Source organism: Notamacropus eugenii, chromosome 6 (genome assembly GCF_028372415.1).
Source record: "Notamacropus eugenii isolate mMacEug1 chromosome 6, mMacEug1.pri_v2, whole genome shotgun sequence".
Taxonomy (NCBI): domain Eukaryota; kingdom Metazoa; phylum Chordata; class Mammalia; order Diprotodontia; family Macropodidae; genus Notamacropus; species Notamacropus eugenii.
In genome coordinates, this window is record NC_092877.1 from 88,299,106 (window position 1) to 88,319,029 (window position 19,924).

Consider the following 19,924-nt stretch of genomic DNA (forward strand, 5'->3'; position numbering starts at 1 on the left):
ACACACACACACACACACATACACATTTAAACCCTGTACATGTAGATAAATATGTGTGTATACATATATATATATATGTGTGTGTGTGTGTGTGTGTATGTGTGTGTGTGTGTTTGTTCACACTGTGATTGTTATGGAAAAATCAAGATTAGGAAAGGAAGACAGATGAGTTTAAGCATGAATGCATCTGTACATTCCTAGAAATTATTCTAATCACAACCCATCCAAACCTGAACCTGTAAGATTCTTGTCCATATCCTTCCATAAGTCATCTATAGAGGATTTCTCACACCCATCTGAGTCTTTTGCAAGGTTTTAATACTTCCTGAATACAAATGCAGCAGTAAGGGTATTCATTTGCTACATGCCTGAGTGATTTGGCACATTTCATTTATGTCTTCAACATAACTTGTCTTTCAAGTTATCAGTGTTATGCTGCAGTCTTTCAAGGGCAACTTCACACATTTACATTTTAATTTTTTATCTACAATTTTGGATTTTTTTAGATAACTTACTGCCCTATGACATTGTTTGGAAAACATCAGTGTTAATATATGGACCCTTAAGACGAGAGGAAGCTTGGGGCATTAAGTGGGTTTCAGAATACTTCCAAATGCAACATAACCCAATCTTTTCCTCTCATTCAATGTATGGTAAATATATGTGTTTAGTATTACACACAGCTAGTGTCAGATATCAGATTTGAACTCAGCTCCTCCTGTCTCCAGGCATAATGCTCTATCCATTGCACCACTTAGCTGCCCCTAAGTGCTTTCATGATGCTCTGAAAGCTATTTATGGGCCAAAGACCTGTGGTGTATCTCAACTAGCCAGTGCTGACAAGAGTCACATTGATTATTGATAAAGATATGATCTTGGAGAAATGGGCTGAACACTTCCATAGTGTTCTGAATAGACCATCATCAATCAATGCTGAGGCTATTGACCATTTACCTCAGGCTGAAGATAATCCCTCCCTAGCTGAAGTTCCAACTAAAGAAAAGGTTTTAAATTAGGGTTCTTTCATGTGGCAAAGCACATGCTGCTGATTCTATTCCAGTTGAGATTTGTAAGGTAGGAAGTTCATTGCTCATACAAAAGTTGACTGAAATTTTCTTGGTTATATGGAAAGAGGAGGATCTCCCCCAGGAGTTCAAGAATGCCTCCATTGTCTGTCTCTTTAAAGGTAAAGGAAATAGATTACTCTGTGATAATCTCTCTCTTAGTCGTTGCTGGCAGAGCATTCTTGCCAGAGTCATCCTTAATAGGTTGATCCTTCACCTGGAAGATGATCATCTACCTGAGAGCCAATGTGACTTCAGAAAGGGCCTAAGGCAGTCAATATGGTATTTACTGCCTGACAGCTCCAGGAGAATGGAGGTCTGTGCACATTTGTAGATTTGACATGGCCTTCGATACTGTCAATCATGGGAGCTTATGGAAAAACTATGTTAAAATTTGGTTGGCTGGAGGAGTTCATCCTCACAATATTGTATGTCAATTTCATGATGGCATGCTTGCCTAGGTTCTATATAATAGACAATGCTCTCATGGTTTCCCAGTCACCAGTGGAGTGAAATAAGGCTGTGTGCTTGCTCCAATGCTTTTATGGTGTTTGCATCCATGTTGTAAAATATTTTCAATGAGGATGAACATGGCATCAAGGTTAGCTAATGCCCTGGTGGTAAATTCTTTAACTTGAAAAGGCTACACACCAAGACCAAAGCAGAGGGAAACTTGGTACATGGTTTTCTATTTGCAGATGTGCACTCAGTGGAGCCTCTGATGCTGAGAGGCAACAAAGTAGTGATCTGTTCTCTGCTGCTTGTTCTAATTTTGGCCTGACAACACCAAGAAAACACAGAGTTCCATCAGACACCACCATACCATCCATACATGGGACCATCAGTTACAACAAATGGAGAAGTTTTGAACTCTGTAGATAAGTTCACTTACTTTGGCAGCATACTTTCCAGGTATGTACACATCGATAATGAGGTTGATGCATACATTGGCAGAGCTAGCTCGGTGCTTGGGAGGTGCTAAATGAAAGTGTGGGAAAGAAGAGGTATTAGACTGACTACCAAACTGAAGGTCCACAGAGCTGTTGTGCTGACTTCATTGTGGTATGCCTGTGAAACCTGGACAGTTTACCAGTGCTATGCCAGGGAATTGAATCACTTCCATTTGAATTGTTAAGGAAGATTCTGAAGATCACTTGGCAGTACCAGACACTGATGTCCTTACTCAACTAAACTGCCAAGCATTCAAATTATGTTTCAGAGAATGCAACTGTGATGGGCTGACCATGTTGTTCAAATGCAAAACGTATACTTGCCAAAAAGACTATTTTATGGAGAGCTCATGCAGGGCAAGCATTCACATGGTGGTCAGAAAAGGCCATACAAAGACATTCTCAAGGTCTCTCTTAATAACTTTGGAATCAGTTGTGTGACATAGGAAAGACTGGCACAGGACATGCCCTCATCAGAGAAGGTGCTGTGTTGTATTTGAAAAGGAGAATTGAAATAGATCAAAGGAAAAGACAAGATGGACAAATTTAGAAAATTCCTTTCAAATGTTCACACAAGTTCTTTGTGCTCGACTTGTAGTGATCATTCTGACCTCATATTGATCTGGTCAGTCACAGTTGAATGCATCAAAATTTGACACTGGAATGGTGATGTCATTTTGGTCCTCTTTGAGAATGAAAGATCACCACCACCACCACCATCTGGGAAAAAAGAGAGATGAGTGTCATTTATACCATACTTATTATGGACAAAACAGGGTCATGTGGGGCAAAGGGCATTTAATTAAATAGGGATCAAAAAAGCCAAGTTTGAGTTTTGACTCAGTAACTTCCCAATTTGGTGACCTTGGTCACATCACTTTATCTCGTTAAGCCTCAATGTCCTAATCTGTAAAAAAGGGATATTAATCTGTGCACTTCCTATTTCATAGTCTTTTTGTAAAACAAGCTCTATGTAAATTTTAAACTGATAAATAAACTTGAGTTGTTATTATTAAACTAAATACTGTTATGGATAATAGATACGATATGTTTGATATATAACATGTGATATATGATATGAGCCTTGCTTCTCCTACAGTAAATATGACCTTTAATCCATATTTTTCATGTAGTCTGCTAAGAAGGTCTACAATATATACTTCCTAAGTAGCACCCATAACTTTTTCAGTCTCGACAGGTGAAGACCATGGTCATTAAAAATTTTTAGGAGAAAGGAGGGATTTTAAAATGAGGTTGCACTGATAAATCACATGTTGTACTCTTAGGCAAGTTACTCTCAGTTCCTTTGAGTCTATTTGTTTTCATCTTCAAAAATGGAGGTGTTAGTACATATCTTGCCTATTCCAAAGCATCAATGCGAGGAGAGGGCTTTGTAAAACTCATTTATGTACTTCAGTGATGCAGTACAGAATCCATCCATGTATGACCATCTTGAGTGTTTCTTGTCTTTATCCTCCTATAAATCTTCCACTTGATTATTTGCAAGGCATACTTTTCAGTCACCTATGTGCTCAGCATTGTATTAAACTGTAATTATAATAAAATAATAATATAACAATTAGTATTTACATAGCAATAAATGGTTTGCAAAGTGATTTTTAAATATTACTTTATTTTATCCCCATAATAATCTGGGGAAGTGCTATTATTATCCCTATTTTATAGAAGAAGAAACTGAGGCTGAGTGACCTGTCCAGGATAACAGAACTAAGTCTTGGAGGCTAGATTTAAATCCTGATCTATTTTAGTTCTGGTATAGCACCCTAGCCATTGTACCACTTAGCTGCCTCTTATTACCTAACATTGAAACTAGCAGACAGTTCAACCAAATTTGAAGAAAGACATATTCCCTTGAATTCACCTTCAGTGAAAGAAAAAGTCAAGACTTAAATCGATATTACTACTTTTTAAAAAGTCCTTCTCTTTTACTTTTTATTTTCTTCCACAATTGGAAAATGCTAAGCAATATGGCTTTTGTTTACATCAGCTAAAAACAGAATTACAATGTTAACTGGTTGCCAATAACATTTTATGATGTTTAGACTGAGAAGATTTCTAAGTGCTTCAATTAAAATGAAAGAAATTATATAATTAGTAATGAGAACATGGCTTATGAGATCTCTCAATACAGCAAAGAATCTGCACCTGTTATCCCAAAGTGAAAAGCTAAGTCAGAATAATGTGGCCCAAATACAGGTGGAACTCTTTTGAAAACTTCCCTTATTAGCTCAATTCCATTTTCAACGTCCATCATCAGTTATTAATATAACAACCCCTTTTATTCCTCCACAAGGAAAAAAAGGCCTTTCTGTGGGGTGGTCTGTCGCTCACTCCAAAAATTTCATGATGCCTATGTGACCAGGTGTGCGCAACAGGAAGGAGTTAAGAAGAAGCCGTCAGAGTGATAACAATCGTGCCATGATGAGTTCTTGTTATTTTAAGGCACACCTGCTCCAAGTCAGCAGGATTTCTGAGAAAAATCAGAAAAGGGTTGGATGTGTCCCAAGGCACATAAAAGATTGAATTCAATTCTGTCTAGCTGGTGTTTAGAAATTTACAGCAGTGCTGACTGGGCTAAATGCCTTTCCTGCAAAATTCCAGAAGACACAGTGTTGTATTTGTCAGGGAAAATTACATAGCCAGTCCCTTGTTAAATATGTATAACCTCCTCCTTGGCCTCACCCTCACATCATCCTTCTATCTGTCCTGAATCTGAGCTGCGAACTTCACCAAAATGGAAACGTAGATATACAACATGAACAGAAATTAAGGAAAGAGAGATAAATGTTTCTAATAATGAAAGATGAGATTATTTTCATGACCTCAGGGTAAAATTTAGCTTCAAGAAATGTGAACATTTTCACTTTCTGAGAGCAAAACATTACAGAGAGGAAAAATTATAGAAAATTTATTTTTCATTGAGGAAAAAATTAGCTATTAATTATAAATTTCTTTGTCCTTATTATGCAAAAGAGCAATATTCAGGGAAATAAATATTTTAAAAACATAACTGACCAAACTGATTAAATATTGATAGTGATCATCTATCAGTAAGGCAGTCATAAAACATAATTTTAACTTAAGAAATTTAGAAGGAATTAGATTTTATTATATTTTCAGATGCATCTACCATATTCTCAAACAGGTTTAAGTCATTTATTATTTTTGTAACATAGAATCAAACTGACATACTAAGAGTTAAACAACGACCTCAATTGAGACAAGATTATAAACTGACAACAGGTCCACAGTACCAGTCAGCATCAGTAATAAGGGCAGCTACTTTCATTTCTGCCTCAACTCGTACATGTAATCTACTCCCTGCTTACACTAGAAGGGAGAGGATGGAAGAGAGGAAGGTTTCCTGGCCAACAGGGTGTATGTCTATCCTGTATATGATCTAAGATGTCCATACTTGTTCACCACCTTCTTTGAGGTTTTTTCATAGAACCATTTAAAGTCTAAAATGTAAGTGATGTTAATTTGGGTCTTAATCCAAGATCTAGAACCAACATTCTATGGTAAAATATTATCATTCCTTCCCCTCACCTCCTGACTTAGAAACCAGTGGCTCAGAAGCATGGCTTCAAAGGATCCAAACGAAACTTGCTGTTAGACCACCTCTAAGATATCAAATGCCTTAAGTGAGTTTTTAGGAGTCATCAAACTGTTTGAAGTTGTGTTTGAATTCTGAAATCCAAAAACATGGATTTGAATGCTAACTCTGCTACTTACTCCCAGATTTATGTGAGGCAAATCAATCTACCTCGATGGAGCTCAATTTCTTCATCTCTAAAGAGGAGACTGGACTCTATTTCTTTATATGCTAATCAGTAGCAGATATATTAAAAAATATTTTTTGAATTTAATGGAAATGTTACTCCATGACATAGACCAAAGACAAGGTACTACCAATTTCCATTCTACAACCATTCTGTAGCTATAGTTAAATCCTGTTAGATTTAGCAAAATGAATAATGGAATTGGCAAATTAATATAATGGTAGCAGAACCACTCCCATCACATACTATTGCACCAGTTAGATCATTCATTCATAAAACCAAAATGGAAGTGTTGATCATATAAAAATGATGAAAGGAAAAAAGTATTAAATATGACTTAAAGGACTTTAAAACACATTCATTTAAATCTAAACTGCAGGCAACATGTTAGAAAGGGGGAAAGTGCCTCTTTGGTAATGGCAGCCATTGTATTGAGCTCCAGATGTTTGAGGAACCCTGTCTAACTACCTATAGTCTTTGCTTTTGCCTGGATTACCTTCCCTCACCTTCCCCTTCCTACCACATACTAACCATGTTGAGTAACCAGTGACCAAATCCCTATGGACAGTAATAACCTATTTGAACTCATTCATTGATAATTAACATAATTCCATCTATTATTTCTTCACAATCCTGCAATGCTAAATCCTCAGTTACCATTGTTCAAATCCCATTTCTCTGTTTTCCACTGACCACTCTTATTCCCATCCTCTTCAACCCAAGCTTCCTTAACCTCCTGCTCCAAAACTATCTTGCTCTCTCACTGTGGTCTTTGAAATGCCTCCTTCATAATTAATAATATAGATTTCATCTTAAAAATTCTCCTTTTCTATTCCTTCTATCTTCTTGCGCCTGGCTCTATCCTCATGACATCACTTCTCTGGAAGCCCTTTCAAGCACTTGTTGCACTCCAACCCCTCTCCCTAGGTCACAGTTCCCCTAGGTCACTGGTCTATTTTTTTTGTACTCCATTGTTATGTCCAGACTCTCTCTCTCTCTCTCTCTCTCTCTCTCTCTCTCTCTCTCCTGTAATCACTCCACCCTTCTGAGGTTCATTCTATCTATATTCATCAATCAGTCAAGATTCTGGTGGCAACTCCCTACAGATCTCTAAGATACTCTTCTTCCTTCTTCAAATGGTTCTTTATCTCCTCCCCAACTCTGGCCCTCATACTAGAAGACAGACTACAACATAAATATTGATATGCCTTCAAATATCTTAATCTCTAAATTTCTCAATTTACTAATTTCCCATGACCTACTCACCTACCCTACCTCTGCAACACATAATACTCAAATGTTATCTACCCAGTGTTCAGGAACTCTGAAATTCCCTTAATCATAATCTCTTCTTACATCACTCTCTACTATTTAACTTGGTGACCTCAACTCCCATGGTTTGAGTGATCATCTCCAGGCAAATTATTCTCAGATTTTACTTGTCCAGCCCTAATCTCTCTCCTTACGTTCAGTCTCACATCACCTACAGCCTACTGAAAATCTCAAATTGGAAGTCCACTAAACATCTCACACTCAAAACATTCAAAAATATATTTATTATTAATTCCTTTTCTGTCTACTGTAAAGTTCTCCTTCTTTCTTATCAAGCATTATATTACTGTAGAGAACACCACAATTCTGCCAGTCACCAAAGTTCATAACTTATGTTTTATTCTTGATTTCTTATCCAAACCAATATCTTATAATTCCTACCTTCAGAGTAACTCATTTATAAGTCCTTCTCTCCTCTGACACTGCTATCACCCTGATGCAGATCCACATCACATAGATCCAAGCTTAGAAAATAATTCCCTTATCTACCATTAATTTTCCAAAATATTTTAATCATGCTTTACATTACTTTTTATATCATTTGTGTGTGTATGTGTGTGTGTGTTGTCCTTTGATTTCATTAGTGTTGAGAATTCCAGTGAAATAATTCTTCTGAATAATGTGGACCAGGAATTTTTCTGCCTTTTATATTCTTTGAAAACTGCTTGGATTTCTAACAGAGGGTTTAAATGAGAGGGTCACAAAGTCAAGAAGAACCAGAGGCAAGATTTGAATACAATTCTTCCTGACATGGAGCCTTTTTGGTATCCAATACTGTATTCTGCCTTTCCTGTGTTGTCCATACATAAATATATGTTCCTAGACTCCTCAAAATCTTGCACTATTCATGATATACTTACCTAAATTTATACTATGATATCTGATGTTTTCACAGTCCTTTAGAACCTTTCATTACTGAGGACAATTAATGCTCAGAGTATGTCTATAAAGTAGCCCTAAAGTGAGGAAAGATTAAAAGAAAATATGGATTAAGTTGTAAACAACTGAATCTGATTGTCCAGACAAAACACTTTCTCATCAGTCATAGCAAATACAAATCTCAGGTTTCATTGGTCAACTTTTAAAAAGTGTTAATAAAAACGAAAATGATGATATTCAAAAGTTGACTGAGTCTAGATAAATGAGAAATTATTAGAACCAATCAAAGCCATCCATTATCATCTGTTGAAAACATTAACTAGGGCCCAGATTATTGCCTACTGTGGTTGTAATTTTTCTAACAATTATTTCATTGCTATTAAATACACTAGGCTAGAGAAGTGAGCTTCCAGAAGTCCTGCTGCTTCCTCCTTCAAATAAAACTTACTTTCATTTGATAGAAATCTCTAGGCAAGAATCAAATCAATTACCATATATTTTTAAAAAAACCACCTTTGTAAAGCTTAAAGTACAATAGAAAAGCTAGTTATTATTATGATGTAACATTATTTTGCATTGATATTATAAACTATAGTATTTATAGTAAGTATAGCTTAAAAGTCATGTTTTACAAACAATAATTCCAAATGTTTTTATTGTATTCATTACAAGACTGGACATTTGCTGCTGACTTCCAAATTACGAAAATATACTAACAGATTTGAGCCTGAAAAACTATTTCCAGTAACTTTTTCCTTTCCATAAATCATTGTTCAGTCCAGTGAGCCAATTTTCTATTACTTTCATTGGTGTGTACCTCAGATCTTACAGGACAGTAAAGAATTTTGTCAAAGGTTTTCCAAACATCTAAGTTTAAAATCCTCTTTAACTTTTTCTTCCCATTTGTCTACCTGGAGTGAGGTCTCTAACAGATTTCAAAAAGGTAGCGAGCAATTCCTTTCATTTCCTAAATGTGTGTTGTCTGTTCTTAATCAAGCTGAGCTTTTCAAAGTACTACCCATTTGATCTCCAAAAATAGTTCCTGAGAGTTTCACTATAACAGAAGTTAAAGGTAACTAGCAGAAATTTCCAGGTGTGTTTCTAAGATTTACCTTCAATTAGTGTTTTATATTAATCATAAATCTTCAGGGATGCTTTCTGAATGGAGTGCAGTAAAACCCTGAAATGCCAAGGTCTAACAGTTTTGCATTTGCATTTTCTGTTTAGGTGAGTTGAACATTTTCAACCTTTTGTATAATTGGATATTTCATTTAGTTTTCACAGTCACCACAGATACTGTAATCTTTTTTTTTTTTTCCTTCTATGACAGTGGGTCGATCTGGGGTAGCTCAGTGTTTCTGAACTTTTTAGCGGGTCATGATCAAAAGGAGTTGAGAAAGAACCTCAAAGTGAAGTTGTCATTGATTCATCCTGAAATTGATCAAATGCCACTGTTGATTCCTAACTCTCAGTATAAACTTCTAGTCCTTTCTTGAACCAGACTTACTAAAGATGAAGACAATCATGTTTTAGCATCTGATAATAGCATAGTAAAATATAAGTTCTGTCCTTCATTTACCTTGGTGATTCTAATAGTCTAGTCTACTGATAGTAGGACAAGTCCATTCAGTTGTTTTTTTTTTTCTTCTCCAGAAGATAGATAGAATTTTCACTCAATCACATTCTCAACCAATCCCTCTTGTGAATAACAGAAGTCACTAAACTAAAGATTCTATAAGTTACAGGGACAGTCTAGGGCAGTGGAATACAACTTTTCTCTGGAGGAAACTTAATGCCTTGGATGGGGTATATATTCATTGTTGGTCTCATTAAGACCGTCCCCCTGACTGCATCTTAAAAAGGCATATTCACTGAATGGGTGTTACCTCACCCTAAGTGAGTACTTGAATAGACCTTGGCCTAAAGGGGCCAGGGTCTCCCATTGCATTCTGGATCATCTCCACCCATCCTGAGGAATATCTGGTCACTAGATTCAGATGTCTCTGGAGGAAAAGTGAGGCTGATGACCTTGCCCAGCCCTCCCTCATCTCCCTCTCTCAAAACAAAGTCAAGTGCAAGTCATGTCATCATTTCTCTAATGGCATGGTCTTCTTCAACAATGAAGGATGAATACCACCACCACAACATTAGAGCTAAGATCATAGAGAGTTAACTTGTCCAGATGTCATAAAGTAATAAAGGACTTTCCTTTTTTATAATGTTTTACATAAATTATAGAATCACAAAATCTAAGAAATTCATCACTAAATAAGAATCCTCTTTACTATGTATAGGAGACAGACAGGTGGTTCAGTGGCTAGAGCACTGGATCTGAAATCAGGAAGACCTAAATTCAAATATGACCTCAGAACCTTACTAGTTATATGACCATGGGCAAGTCACTTAACTGCTATTTTCCTTAATCTACTGGAGAAAAAATGCTTTAATTCCTTCTGAGACAGTCAATCTACAACTGAAAAGTACTATATCATAATGGATAGATTTCTGGACCTGGAATCAGGAAGTTTTAGATTGGAACCTTAATTCAGATACTCCCTAGTATTCTGACCCTAGGGCAAGTCACTTAATGTCAAGATAACTCAATTTTCTCATCTGTACCATGGGGATAATATGTCACAGTAATGAGATTACACATATATATATAGCAGTTTGCAAACATCAAAGCATTATCAAACATGAACTGTTATTACTAGTATAATTAGTACTAGAATTAATGCTAATAGTTCAGTTTTATATTATTCTATGGAGGTTAGATAGAATCATTCCTGGTATTATCATTATTTATTTGATGTTTTGGGGTATATTGTAGAAGTAGAAAAATAACTGCTTTACATAATAGAATAAAAGTTCTAGGATATAAATTCATCTCTAGCTAGATTTCTTGTCTTCCTTCCTTCCTTCTTTCTTTATTCCTTCCTTCCTTCCCACTCTGAAGCCCATAGATTGGAACACAATAGGTCCCTGCCCAGGCTCCACTTAATGAGTGTTTTTTGGACTCTCCTGGCTTACAGTGAATGTCAATGGTAACTGTTTTCCTTTGGAACAGAAACTCTGAGGGTCTTGCTCTCCCATCTTGATTATTATTATTTTTTTCTTTTTCTAATTAAAGGGGCCATCCCTTGACTACTTCTTAAAGGGCCCTATTTCTCATTCTAAGAGAGTACCTGAAAAGGGCCAGAGTCTCCCACTGCATCCTCAGCAGTCTCTAGTCTTCCTGATGAATATCTGGTTACTGGATTCAGATGGCTATGAATGGGAAAGTGAGGCTGGTGACCTTGCACAGTCCTCCCTCATTCAAATCAAAGTCAACTGAAAGTCATGTCATCATTTTCCTGATGTCATGGTCTTCTTTGAAAACAAAGGACAAACACAACCTCTGAGTAGGAAAGATGATAATGAGGAGGATTAGCTATACTCCAAGTGGCTTCAGTTTCTACCACTGGATTTCTGTTTTGAAAGATTTTCATCCTCCTATAGCTTAGAGATTGAGAGACTTTAGAATTGTGGCTGAGATTCAAAGTAGTCTAAAATTTTTATGGCTCAATGTAATATCTTGATAATTGTGAGAAATAATTTTGCCTGTGATAATACACCAGTTCCATAAAAACTTTATTTACTGAATTCTGAAGGACATTTCAAATCTGGAATTTGCATTACAGGGAAGCACTAGAATTTGTTTTCTGTTAGCTTATGACATATAGCAAGCTTCTAATAGATTATTCTAGGCACTAAGTCATGTCTCAATCAATTTCTTTCCACCTGAAGTGTTGTTTTAAGTTTACATTTCCTCACATAATCTAAATTCATCATTAAGTCCATGATCCTGAGGGATAACTCTATTATCCAATTGATTTTACCTTTATAATATCTTTCCCATATGCCCCTCTCTCTCCTTTGACAATTATTTAAGTATTTAAATGAAAACCTCTATCACCTCATGACTGCACTGTGGCACTATCCAATTATTGTGTGCCTGCCACAGATCTCTCTATACTTCATTCAACTGTCAGTGATCTTTCTAAAGTGCAAAGTAATCACTTCCTGAAGTGATTGACACACACTCCCCACCTGCTGGGGAAGGGGGAAGTGCCATCCCTTTCCCCATCCACTTCCCCCATCCTAACTAAATAACTAAATAACTCCCTAAAACGTCTTGGATCAAATATAATTCAAGCCCTTCATGACATGCTCCTTTTCTTTCCAGTCTTCTTATACCTTATACCCACACCTCATGTATTCAGTGATCCAGTTACCCTGGCCTCATTGTGATTCCTAGAACAAAACACTCCCCCTCCTTACTATAAGCAATTCCACTGGCAATCCCTCTTGCACAGAATTCTCTCCTTGCTAGTCTCTGCCTCCTAGCTTCCCTGGCTTCCTCCAAGTCTCAGTTAAAATCCTACCTTATATAAGGGGCTTTTCCAATTTTAGTGCTTTCTCCCTGTTGATTATTTCATATCATATTTATCTTGTTTTAGTTGTTCACATGTTTTCATCATTAGACCATCAACTCCTTGAAAGCAAGGACAGTCTATTACCTGTCTGTAGCACTTTCATTGTGTAGCTAGTGCTTAGCACAAAGTAGGTGCTTAATTAATGCTTATCCATGGATTGTGTGACTAATCCTATAATTTCTGATGGTACTGACCTGATCCTGAATTGCCATCTTAAACTCCTCTATTTTTATAAAAAAGGCTTTTTTATTCTATTCGTGGATCTTAGCCATTTGGTAAGTTCTTTTAGGAGATAAATCACTTTCAGTTACATAGCTTAAGAACAGTGGCACGTACTTATTTTCTGTCTTTACTGCTGCTTTTTAAAGTGATATCTGTGGCCTGTGAGTATCTTCTCCTGCTGTTGCTTCTCTCTCTTTTATGTCTATCCTCCCTTATTTGATCCTTCCATCCCTGCTAACTACTACCTTGTATTTCTTCCGCTCTTTGTAGCTAACCTCCTTAAAAAGGTCATTTACAATAGGGGTCTCCACTTTCTCTCCTCTCATTCTCTTCTTAACCTCTTATAATCTGGATTCTGACCTTAAAAACCCCCAAAACTGATCTCTCTAAAGTTATTAATGATCGAATGCAATGGCATTTTCTCAGTCCTCTTTCTCCTTGACTTCCCTTTGGCCTTTGACACTGTGGATCACTCCCTCCTCTTTGAAAATATCTTCTCTTTAGGTATTTGGGATACCACTCTCCCCTGATTTTCCTTCTACCTGTTCCTTCTCTGTCTCCATTGCTGGATTCTCTACTAGATCATGCCCTCCAACTATAGGTGTTCCTCAGAGTTCAACCCTGGTCCCTCTTCTCTTCTCCCTCTATATTACTTCACTTGGCAATCTCATCAGCTCTCATGGATTTAATTATAATGCCTATGCTGATGATTCTCAAATCTTCCTATTTTGTTCTAATCCTTCCACTGACCTCAAGTCTCCCAACTGTCTTTTGGATTTCTCCAACTGGATATCCAAAACAAAGTCATTATCTTGTCCCTTAAACTCTTCCTCGTCCTAAACTCCCTATTGTGTATAGTTGTGGTTGTGGTTTGTCCTTCATTCTCAAAGAGGACCATGACATCAAGGAGATGATGACATGACTTGAACTGAATTGGATTTGAGGGAGGAAAGACTGTGCAAAATCACCAGCCTCACTTTCTTCTCCAGAGTCATGTAGGTCCAGAGGCCAGATATAGATCAATACAATTGGAGATTGGCCCAGGATACAGTGAGAAGCCTTGGCCTTTTTAAGCTAAGGTTTTTCTGAGTCCTCAGTTTGAATGAGGCAATGACCATTCTGTGAATAGGCCTGTTTAAGAAGTGAGTCAACAATGTCCCCTTTAACCTACTAAAAAAAAAATCATACTGAGACAGGAAGACCCTCAGGGTTGCTGATCAAAAGAGAAACAATACTATTTATATTAACTGAACCAAGAGGGCCAAAAAATAATCAATTAGTGGTGCCTGGGCAAGTATCTATCTTTGCCCAATCAATGAGATCCAGAATGAATTGGGTTTAAGGCATGGTCTTTGAGAAATATATCTAGCCAGTAAACCCCAAGATAACTAGGTAGCCTTCATTCATCAAAATTCACCTTCCTTTGGGCAGAATATCATCAGGCAAGGGTATGATAACCCATTTTGGGAGATGAAAAGAGAGGAGAAGGGAAAGGGGGGGAACGTTGATGATGAGCTGAGTTACCCAACTAGAACTGGCCAAATGGGTCCCCATTGGGACAACTCCTACTACTCACAGGTTGTGGTTTGTCCTTCATTCTTATAGAGGACTATGACATGAAGGAGATGATGACATGAATAGGATTTGATTGAGGGAGCACTGTGAAAAAGTCACTAGCCTCCCTTTCCATCCTTCCAGTATGTCAGGCTCACAACCTAGCAATCATTCTGGAATTCTCACTACCCCTGTATCCAATCAACAGATTGCCAAGGCCTATCAATTTCACCTTTGCAACTCCATCTCTCCAGACCCCCCCTCCCCCACTTCTCTTCTCTGATACTACCATCACTCTAATGCAAGCCCTCATCACCTCAAGCCTTGGTCATTACAATAACCTGCTGGTGGGTCTGCCTGTTTCACTTTCCACTTGAATACACACTCCATTCAGTCACTAAAGTATTTTCAGGGAGAGTCTTCAAGTATTTATTAAGTGACTAATATATGCTAAGTGCTAGCAGTATCAGAAGAGAGAAGGGACTACATACAAAAGATGTATGAAGGTCAAAAGGATAAGACGATTTGTTGACCAAGTGAATGTAGTAGATGGGAGTGAAGAGTTGGGTGTGACATCCAGGTTTCATGCTTGGGTATCTGGGACAATTGAGGTATCCTCAATAATAATAAAGAAGTTAGGAATATAGGAGAGATTGGGGACAGTGATGAGTTCAGTTTTAGACATATTGAAGATGCCTGCAAGAAATCCACTTGGAAATGTCTTTTAAAAAGCATCTGGAGATGTGACACTGGAGATCAGGAGTGAGATTAGAACTGGTTGAGTAGATCTAATTCATCTATGTAGAGATGATAATTGAAGCTCTCAGAACTAATGGGATAACCAAGCAAAATAGAATAAGGGGGAAAAAAGAGAGTGTAGGACAAAGACTTGAGAAACATCCATTGTTAGTGGGCATTACACAGTTGAAAACCCAGCAAGGAAGAAAGAGGAGTGATCAAAAAGGTAGGAGGAGGAGGACCAGGAGAGAGTAACATCAAAAATATCTAGATAGAGTATCAATAAGAAGGCAATTGGCAGGATCAAATCCAGCAGAGGAGTCAAAAAGGGAAAGGATTGAGAAAAGTCAGTCGATATAGTAATTAAGGCATTGTTAATAAATTTGGAGAAAGGAGTTATGTTTGAATGATGAGATCAGAAGGCAGGCTCCAAAATGTTAATAGGAGATCAAGAGGAGAAGTAGAGACTCCTACTGTAGATGGCCTTCTCAAAAAGTTTAGGCACAAAAAGGAGGGGTGATATAAAATGTTAAAAGTTTTTTAAAAAAATATAAAATTGGAATGGATGATTGAATGAGGATTGTTTTTGAGGACAGGAGGAAAGCAGATACAGATACAAATATAGGTGGTATAGATATGGATGACATAGATATATATTACACATACATATGCATTATAAGCTTTCCATTCTGCAAGGTAAGCTCTTTGAATGAAGTACATTCTTCTTTTGGGTCTCCCCCCCAACCCCCAGAGTCTAGCACAACCTCTGGCATATAGTAGGAACTTAATAAAAGCTTATTTAATTGAAATTTTTTTCTTTGGTCCACTGACCAATATCTTCCCCTTTTCCTTGTTACAACAGACAGGTGGGCCTATCAAGAAACTGGAGATGTGAAGTTTAGATTGTCTAATAGAGAGGCTCTGGGATTATTGGGCTATGGGGAGAAGGACATAGAAGATCTTCCTTTTCCCCACTAATTGCCCAAGAGAATAAAAGCTCCTTGAGGGCAGGGATGAATTCCTTTGTTTATCTTTTTACGTTTAATATTTGGCACATAGTAAGAGTCTGCTTTTGTTGAATGTGCTAACTTTTCCCAGGAATATTCATCAAGGATATCTAGTTTATGGCAGATACTGTTCCTCTCTGTAAGTAGCATAATCAGGAATGGAGTGTCTCTGTATCATGTTGAAGAAACATTAAAATATACTCTATTTGGTATATCCCTCTGAACTTTTCTGTTTGAGATGAGAAGTTGGAGTGCATCTGTTTATAGGGCCACAGCACTCTAGCCACACAATGTAATAAGCAGCAGAAAAAGACAGCACAAGTTTTGTTACAGCAGCTATAATAAAGGCTGCCAGTCATCCCAATTCAGCTATTTCATATTTTTGGTTTCTACTAAATCATCAGATTTTCTTCCGACCCTTCTAATAGAGCTTTTTTTTTTCTTTTTTCAGACTAAATCTAGTGCTGTTACTCATTTATCACCTTTCTTCAAATTGTTAGCTTAAAAATTATTTAGCCACCTTTCAGTAAGTCACTTCACATACCTTCACCAGGGTTGAAGAGTTGTTGTTAGCCTAAGGATCAGAAGGCTAAGGCTGGCTGTCAGGTCCTGTTCTCCTGCCTACCAGATTGCTATGCTGTCTACTGAGCTGTAAGGTCATTTAATTAATACTCTTTCTCCCATTTTTTAGCGACTGGATCTGTGTAGGCTGGAATTTAAATCCAGAAACATATCCTTCATCAATAATTAGATCTAAGTGTACCATTCACTGGTCTTTGGAATGGAAGCTATTGTATTTATACACAAGAAAAAGGCAATATTTGAGAAGACAGAGATAGGTAAGGCTAAAGTTTAAAGAAATGTTCTTTACCACCTTTTAAAGCCATTAAAGAGGAATAAAAAAAAAAAACAGAAAGGAAGGAATGTGACTATGTATTGATTCTAATGGAGGCCTGAGGTTTAATAGTCTAGAAGGAGGAGGGAAAAACTCTACACAATAAGAGATTGAGCATTTTTATTCTTTTGTAAGTAATTTTTTGTGTATAATTGATGGCTATCTCAGTTTTACTATATTCCTTTCTAAGTTAGTGATAAAGGTTTAACATATAAAATGGAGGACAGATTATCACCTAGTTTCTACTTTAAAATTTCCAGGAATAGGGAGCTCATTATTTCATAAGCAAACTATGAGCTTTGCCAATTGTTAGAAATATTCATTGTGTATGTTTAGCTAAAGTCTCACCTCCTTTCCCTGAGTCCTCGTTCTGTACTCCAAAGATATGCAGAATAAGTATCTTCCCCTTTGCAGAGGACATTTATTCATCTCTCTAAGTTATTGTCCTTCCCCCTCCCCACAGGAGTTCTCTTTCCTTAGAGGGTCCCATTCCCCAAGTGATATTGTGTAGAGCCCCTTCACCATTCTGATTACTTTCCAGCCTGCCAATGTTCTGCTTAAATTTTAACAGGCTGCAGGAAACCGAAAACCACAAATGTGGTCTGTTCATCGCAGAGTAGTATGGGTAATCAATTCCTTTGCTCTGGGCATTATTTTTGGTACAGACTTTTGATTTCATCCATGCAAGAACCTCTTAGTGTTTAAACTCCCTCCATCCAATCAGATCTACAACTCATCACTAACTTAGAGTTTTAGAGAATCTAGGGAGCTGAGAGAGATTAAGTGACATAAGGAAAGAAGGAAGGAAACAAGAATTTATTAAACACCTAATATGTTCCAGGCACTATGCTAAGTACGTCACAAATATCGCCTCATTTGATACTCACAACAACCCTGAGAAGTTGGTGCTATCTTCATTTTACTATAGAGAAAAATGAGATAGACAGAAGTTAATAACTTGTCCAGGAATATCTGAGGCTTGATTTGAACTTAAGACTTCTGGACTCCAGGTCCATCGCTCTACTGAGTCACCTAAATGCTTCTAGGCAGCTAATCCTTTATCATATAGATAGTCTGTCAGAGAAAGGTCTTGAACCAGGTGTTGTTGCATACTACACTACCTACTCTGTGCACTTGGATAGCATTTGCAGTGCAACCTAGGGCTGTAGTACCTAACTTGGCACCTTTTTCACTGTGTATGCTGGCTTACTCATCCTAACCTGCCTTAACACTGGTAGGGATTGTTGAAGGTTACCAGGAGGGAGTAGGGCTGGGCACACAGCTACAATTCATCTTCATGGTCCAACTGTACATAGTTCTGCTATGTGTGTGAGATATATTCTTACAATTGACCTCTGAAATTTCTTGGCCCTCATTAGTGTGCTTCCCACTTATACAAAGTAGTCACAATATCATTAATTCTTACAAACATGAAACATTTACCAAATGAGAAGACAAAACAAGAGTAATCTGAACAATGTTTAATTGAAAGAAGATAAATATTAATTAAATTTAATTAATTAAATTTAGTTTAAATTTAATTTAAAAATTTTTAAATTAATTTAATATTGATTAATTAAAATTTTAATTAATTAAAAAGAAATCTTAATTTTTAATTAATAGAAGATTAAAAAAAGCAACAATCACTTTATAATAATGTCCCCATAAACTTGAATCCCCTTGTACAAACAATACACATAGAAATGGGGCTTGCAATGGGGGCACATGATTAAGGAAACCCACGTATTTGAGCATCTTAGAATTCAATACATTCCTTAGGTTTTGTCTCACATGAAACTCCATTAAGCCAGTTATCCTTAAGGCTTTAATTGTAGTTGACTTTTTAAAAAATTCAAGTATTTAACTTTACATTTTCATTATCTTACATCACCTTTATATTTCATTATATTACATTATAATATTCTTTGCTGAGGCCACTATCTACCCTTTGAGATATTTTTAAATATTGATTCATATTCCAAATTAGCTATCTTTCCATTTGATTAGAATGCTTTCTAATTTTTAAAAAGGACTGGTGCAAGGATGAAGACCTATGAAAACATATTGTAAAGCTCCCTTCAGACTACTTTAATTCCATAGATTAACATTTAAAATTGAATAAACTGCTACTCGTCAGCTTAACTCTTAGAATGTAATCAAAAGTTCACCAATTTCTTTATAAGGGACTAACTCTTCTCAGGACTGAAGGAAGTGTCAGTTAATTAGGACTCTGGGTAGGGCAAATTCTGTTATTTTCAGATTAAAATATAGATTTTTAACCATGTATTACTCAGCCTCCATCTTGTATGTTGTATGTATGTATGTATATATATATATATGGGGGGAGGAGGTTAAAGGAGGATAGGATAGGGGTGGAGTAGTGATTTCTTCAGTGTAGGAACTTCTAGCGTGGAAAATAGCTCTGTCAATATACATCTGCAACTATTCTGTAATTTAAAGTCTTAGATGCCTTAGGCAATGAAAGTTTAACTGATTTTCCCAGGGTCATATGGCCAGTTTGTTAAAGAAGCGGGACTTCAACCCAGGTTTTCCTAACTCCAGCGATACTTCTTGATCATTTATGACACAATATTTCTCGTGGGTAGGGATCATGGAAGATAGCTGGTGATAAATGTTTATATTTAAGGACTTGGAATTAAACTAAACTTCATTCTCATCATACTGTCCAATTTTTTCATCATTAACCTCAAGATATTGGTAGACATTAATATCTGTTAAAAGGGAGATCAATTGAGGTTCAGTAATCTTATATTTCTGTTACTTAAAAAAACTTTTAAAATATCTGAATTTATGTTCACATTACATAAACTAAATTCAGTGATTGCTAATTATCAACTTGCTTTGGGGTTATTTGAAGAGTCAGATGAACTGATATTAATGGAACTTCTATGTTCTACACAAGTGTAGCAGGGTTGAGCATGCTCAGAGTTCTTTCCTGGTTTTTGTCACCATGCGGAAGCTTTGGAATCTGCATCTGGCCCAAT

General features: G+C 36.7%; 1 long non-coding RNA gene across 9 annotated transcripts in view; it reads right to left on the minus strand.

Moving 5' to 3' along the window:
• Positions 1-19,924, minus strand: part of LOC140511384 (uncharacterized) — a 304,185-nt gene that overhangs the window by 202,910 nt on the left and 81,351 nt on the right. For 6 of the 9 annotated variants that reach the window (XR_011969534.1, XR_011969529.1, XR_011969531.1 and 3 more), the window contains 4 exons: positions 8,010-8,105; positions 3,427-3,562; positions 2,626-2,734; positions 1,957-2,042 (listed from right to left, as the gene is read on the minus strand). This is a non-coding gene — a long non-coding RNA (uncharacterized lncRNA). The remainder of the gene's footprint in view (positions 1-1,956; positions 2,043-2,625; positions 2,735-3,426; positions 3,563-8,009; positions 8,106-19,924) is intronic. The other 3 variants (XR_011969532.1, XR_011969530.1, XR_011969528.1) reach the window with 3 other exon arrangements.